Source organism: Alligator mississippiensis, chromosome 6 (assembly GCF_030867095.1).
Source record: "Alligator mississippiensis isolate rAllMis1 chromosome 6, rAllMis1, whole genome shotgun sequence".
NCBI classification, from domain to species: domain Eukaryota; kingdom Metazoa; phylum Chordata; order Crocodylia; family Alligatoridae; genus Alligator; species Alligator mississippiensis.
Window position 1 is genome coordinate 62,494,789 of NC_081829.1, and position 6,000 is coordinate 62,500,788.

The following is a 6,000-nucleotide window of genomic DNA, read 5'->3' on the forward strand; positions in this document are numbered from 1 at the left end:
TCCTTCTCTGTGTTTGCTTCTCCTGTTAATAAAGGCTAGTATGCTGCGGGTTTTTGGGGTTTTTTTTCTTTTTTTCTCCCTAGCAAGAGCACAGTGTTGTTTTGTATTCAGCTTATGGTCACCCTGGTCTCCTTCTGCAGTACTGCAACCTAGCCAATCATTTTCTGGTCTGTATTTATGCATGCTTTTGTTCCATCCCAAATGCAGGACTTTGCACTTAGCTTGATTGAATTTTATTTGATTAATGTCAAATTATTTCTCCAGTCTTTCAAAGCTATTCTGGATCCTAATAATACCTTCCTGAGTGCCTGCAGTTCCATCCATTTTGGTGTCATTTGCATAATTGCTATGTGTACATTCAATCTTCCAAATTGTTAATGGAGATGTTTAATGATACCAGACCTAGGACAGGTCCCTGAACCTCCCCCCTCCCCCTACCATACCTAATTCCAGTTATACATTGAGCCATTGATGGCTGCTTTTTGAGCATGATGATCTAATAAGTTTATCTAGCCGCCTTACAATATTTTCATCTTGACCAGTGATTCTCAGTTTCAGAGCATACTGAAATCCTTTTAAAGGAGCCAGCAATATTTGATTTTTTTTAGATGTGCAGACACTTGCATGTGATTCACAAGAGAAACTCAGATATATTGTAAATAGGAATCCATAATATCAAAAAGATTCTGATCCTTTGCTTAGTTTACTAATGAGAATATATGTACTAGGAGAGCTACCTTTGTTGGCAAAGGACATATTTACTTCTGGAGGTGTATCTTTGTTGTGCATGTGTAATACTAAGGCTTTTTGCTTTCATAAAACTGGATTAATCAAAAAGGTAATGAGTAGTTCTGAGTCTTTAAAAAAAATTATTGAAATAAAGAATTAGCTATTCATCATTATAGATTTACTTTTGAATTAGACACAATTAATAACTGTTACTAGTTATTGCCTACCTCTAAATCCATGTTACATTTTATTTGAAGTTCTGACAAGGTAAACTATAAACATGTAAGTGAAAGGACAGAGTTGTCAATGATACCCTTTAAATAATACTAGTACTTTATTTTGAAAGATATTATCTTCAAATATTTTATGCCTTTGCCATATTGTAAATGTTTGTGACAAGTTTCCAGGCTAAGATTTTGCTTATGGCTGAGGTCACTTAATTATTCATTTAGTGGTACAACTAAAAAAAATAGTGAGAGAAAAATTTTTAATCCAAATGAAGTATGCATGTATGTGTGCATATATACCCACCCATCCCCCATTTTTTTGCAACCCTTTGGTTGAGAGATTCTAAAACTTACTTCCCTGAAAGACTTGGAAATTTCCCTGCAGAAAAGAAAGACATCAGTCTTCCTAGAAGTGAAATTCTATCCAAAGTTATCTGAATTCTACACTAATAGTGATTTGCACATGCTCAGTAAAGGTTCATTATAAGCTTTTGGTATAATTCTTCAATCTGTCAATCACTTCCTATAGCTGCCAAGCACTCGAGCAGGGAGATAGTTACTTCTATATTATGATTTGGCATATGTTTTTACCATGTATACTGGTATTGCTATGATAGCCTGTTGACAGAGAATCTGAATGTAGGGAATAAGGAGCAAAGACTGGCCTTGAAAAGACAAGAAGAGAAGCTAAGTGTATGAGACTGGGAGACAAGAATGGAGGAGACAAAGATAGAAAAGGGAAGGGTTTGGGGTGGATAGAGGAAGTGATAACAAGGACATCATGAATGTAACAACTAAAGCATTTTCCTTTTGGGGTTGGTTCACTAAAGATAAAACAGCCTGGTACAATGTGAAGTGGGATGATAATCTACATAGATGTTGTTCAGGGGATGAGGCAAATGTAGGCTGTTAGAAGGAACACGTGGCCCATGTGTTGCTGAAGTTGTTAACAAATCAGGGGAATTCAGTGTTAGAAAGTGTAGAAAGTTAGAAAGTCTTATCCATATCTCCATTCTTGAGTAATGCTGGACAACTTATTTACAGGTCATGCCAAGTCAAGTCAAGTCAGTCCTGAGGCTGCTGTGACCATTGGGGAACCATAGATTCTCCTCCACTTTGCATGATGTTAGTGGAGTTGCTTTGCATCATTGGTGATCCTTCAGGCAAAGTGACCTGGTGGCACCCATCTCTTCTCTATGTCTGGATGACCATTGGCCCACAGGGAGCTCATCCACCCTTTGATAGGTCTTGTTTTTAGTCCTGCTGGATGTCCACACATCCTCCTCACCCAGACTGCCCCAGGTGAGGGCACTGGCTTAGTCGCTAACAACCCAACCATGGAACAGGCTGTTCTAGTTTACATGATACCAGATAGCAGACCAAGAGAGGCTGGGCCTGAGAATACTTCACAGGTATCAACTGTGAATGTTAAGGCACAGTGGGGTAAAAACTGCAGGCATGGTAGCTCTTGCTGAGGCCATGAAGCCTGCCAGCTTTCAAGGAGATAGGTGCCAGGGTATCTGGGAAACTGCACCTCAGGCTGCTGACAAGCAAAACTTGTGACACGGGTGACAAAGCAGGGCAGTTCAAACACTTTTGCCTTTTATGCTGTTTTTCAATCCCTCCCCCAGAGTACTGGGATTGGAAAGGACCTCAGGGAAGGATCACAGTCACTGGCCAGCTACACAGTCAATATGAGAGCAGTCCTTCCTCCCTCTTCTTACTTTCTGTTTCCTTGCAGGCAAGCCCTGCTTGAGTTTCAAAACTCAAAACATTTCAAAACTTTCGTTTCATTTCAAGGCTGTTTTGAAGCCCTTCATTTCATTTTGATTTTGCTGTTTTGAGCTCAAAATGAGTTGAAACGAGTCGAAACAAAATAGCTGGCAAAGTTTCACAGAGCCCTATAAGATAAGCTGTACAAAATATGAGCTACCTGCTTATACTCCAGAATTTAACCTACTTCATACAAATAATACCATTCCCACTATATTTTGTAACACCTTGATCCTTACCTACAGGGTGTCATTTAACACCACACTTTGATCTGCCAATCATTTTCATTTAAACTCACAGACCGCTCTTTATATTCTTCCTCACTACTGACAACCCCCATGGCAAGAAAATCTCTGTGCCTCACTGATACAGCATTTAGAACTTTTATGTAAAATGAAGCATACTGGATCTCTCTCTGTCACAAAACTCTTTCTTTTGATCATGCACACAGGTTGGGCTACAGGAAGAAGAATCAGATCCACCCTTACTCCAAGACCTCCATGTTTCTTCCTTAAAACTGTAGGTCTGTCCAAGGGCTCCAGATAATTCCTTCATAATTCAGTGCAGCTTTACTTACCATAGTAAGCACAGCTGACATGCATGCAAGTAATTTCTAGCAGTATTAATAGTATGTACCTTAGCATATAGATTTGATTTCAGGATGGTTCTCTGGCTAGTTGAACAATGATTGTTTTTTTGTTTGTTTTTTGGTGTCATTCCTGCCTGGTCCTCCCCCATCCTGCATGCTTAGTGACACTGAAATGGAAAGATCTTACTTTCCCACCGGCCTGTGGATGCCATGTAATAGCTGAATCTGTAAGAGCTCTTTCTTTTTTTATATATATTGCTTTCAGGGACAGAGATGAGCTTTATCTTGGGAACTCCTCATTCAAATGATCACCAATTTGGATCGTAACTTCCTTACGTCTATGATGGGAAGAACATGTCAAGGTAATCTGAGTAGGCAGGGGGATTTTAGAGCATTTAAAAGAACTGAACTTTAAGCAAGTACTCTGCTACTGTATTTTATTAAATTAATCAGCAGGAGCTTCTTTGCTAGATTCCCAGTGTGGTATAGACCTAGGAAGGGAAACTTAAAGAACATCCTTCCCTTCTCCCATACATTCTCAAAGTCATCCGTAAAAGTATTAAATTGTATAGGACCAAGAATTGATTTCTATAAGCATCCTGCTGGTGATGGATCTACTTGATCATTATTATCTATTTACAAATTAATTTGTGAGACCTATCAGTCATTTAATAACAGCATCTTATATCAGAGCTGTATTGTGAAGATACATACATGCATTGATTTTTTTTAAAGCCAAGAAAATCCAAAGGGGAAGGTCATAATCCAGTGTTCAGGGCAGGATTTAACAAAGGCCTGGCATGATGCATTTCCTGGGTAATGCAGTAAAAAAGTAGTATACTACAGTCTAAGATTTGCCCTGCTCCCTCCCCAAGGGGCGAATATGTGTCTTATTTGCTATCAATCTAAACTTCGCTGCTTACAGTAAACCACGCAACTTAGATCAATTCTGCCTTACACTTTTTGAATGTCTGCACCTAGCCCTTGGCGCTGTCTAATTTTTGAAACTTTGATTTGCAACCTTAATGTTCATTTACATTTTTAATGGAAACTATTTATTTATCTCCATCAGAATTCCCAGCAGTGTTCAAAACATAATCTGATATTGTTCCTATTGCAAGTATTGTTCCTATTGAAAGGCCCTTTCAAAATAAGGGTTAGAGAAACTCACAGAAATTGTGTGTGTTACTTATTTGAAAGAAATATTGATTGGCCTTCATGGACATTTCAGTTGCATAGGGACTAGCTCCTTTATGGACAGAAAAAGAAATGAATACAAACTATTAAACTTTCTACTTTAAAAGTTTATCACAGCATAAATCTCCAAAAGCACTGATTCTCTCAGAACCTTTATAGTGAACAGATAGTTGTTTTCTTTCAGAGAAACAAAGCATCTCAGAGAAGGATTAATCCTGGAAAGCAGATATAGGGTCTAAGCTTGATTTTTTTTTTTTTTTTTCTGCTGCAGGTGTATTAAAATTTCAGTCGGGGTAGATGCTTCAATACTACCGATTCGTCATGTGTGGTAACTGCTGGTAGAGGGTTTAGAAACATGTAGTTTCACCCTCTGTCCAGGGAGAGCAGTTTTAAATTCTAGCCACAATATCAAAGGATTTCTGCTTCCTGAAGATTATCAAGAATTGATCTTCATAAGCAAAAAAGTTTGCTTGTTTTTTTTGCCACTCAACTCCCTGGATTGACTATCTGTTTTCACTTGATGGATTTTAGTAGTCTTATTCACTGTACTGTAAAGGTGTTTATAGTCTTGGACTATGTATATCTGATAGTGAGGTATGTGATCACCTAGAATCCACAATGCCATTATTTTTGTTAAATTGAAATTTGCAAAGAAATTTAGATGTTTGGTGATGGTTTGTAGTTGCCTTTTGTCTTTATTGAGCATGTGGAAAGTGATTAAGACAATATAATGGGCCATCAGTAATTACCTAAAATGCATATTGAGCTTAACAATTTAGAAATAAAAGTTGAAGGATGCCACTTGAAAGAGTTATTCTGTTAAAGTTTGATTATTGCTGTGGAGAGTAAAAAATAAGAGATTTCACTTCTGCAGCATTTACAAATTTGTCTTGATGTATGTTGTTCCCTTTACTTGAATAATATTTCTTAAAATGCAAAACTATGGAATTGAACCTCTGATGAGTTGAACATCTTTCCTCCGTTTCCCCTTCCTTTGAGCAGCTTCAATACAACATAATGTTTTTCTACATAAGATTGGCTATAAACCTATTTACTAAAATTAGTCAGCGCTGAGTTTGCTTAATGTGCACTATGATCTATTTCAAAGTGCAGTCCTGTTCTGGAAGGTTAAAAGGACACCTTCCTCAACACAGCTCAGGCCTTCGTGTATCCAGGCAGATATACTGACTTTACAAGTAAGAATACATGTTCATTGTTTTTGCTACCTTGACTCACAGAACAGCTGAGTGGGAGATCTAGACACCGATCATCATCTACAGCAGGGTGGCCAACCTGAGGCACTTATGCTACAAGTGGCACTGACAGCCTATGTAGCACATTGCAGACTTGGGGAGGGGCAAGGCAGCAGAGGAAGCAGAAAGCAAAACAGCAGATAGGACAGAGTGCAGGGCAGGAAACAGAAAGCAGAGCAGCAGGTTGAGCAGAAGCAGGAGGTTAGAGTGGCATTTAGGAGCTGTGCGGGCT

General features: G+C 38.5%; 1 long non-coding RNA gene across 1 annotated transcript in view; it reads left to right on the forward strand.

The window, feature by feature from the left end:
- LOC132251183 (uncharacterized) overlaps positions 1-5,511 on the forward strand; it is a 187,822-nt gene extending 182,311 nt beyond the window's left edge. Inside the window, exons 3-4 of the long non-coding RNA XR_009463060.1 lie at positions 3,584-3,680; positions 4,787-5,511. This is a non-coding gene — a long non-coding RNA (uncharacterized LOC132251183). The remainder of the gene's footprint in view (positions 1-3,583; positions 3,681-4,786) is intronic.
- The last annotated feature ends 489 nt before the right edge of the window (positions 5,512-6,000 follow it).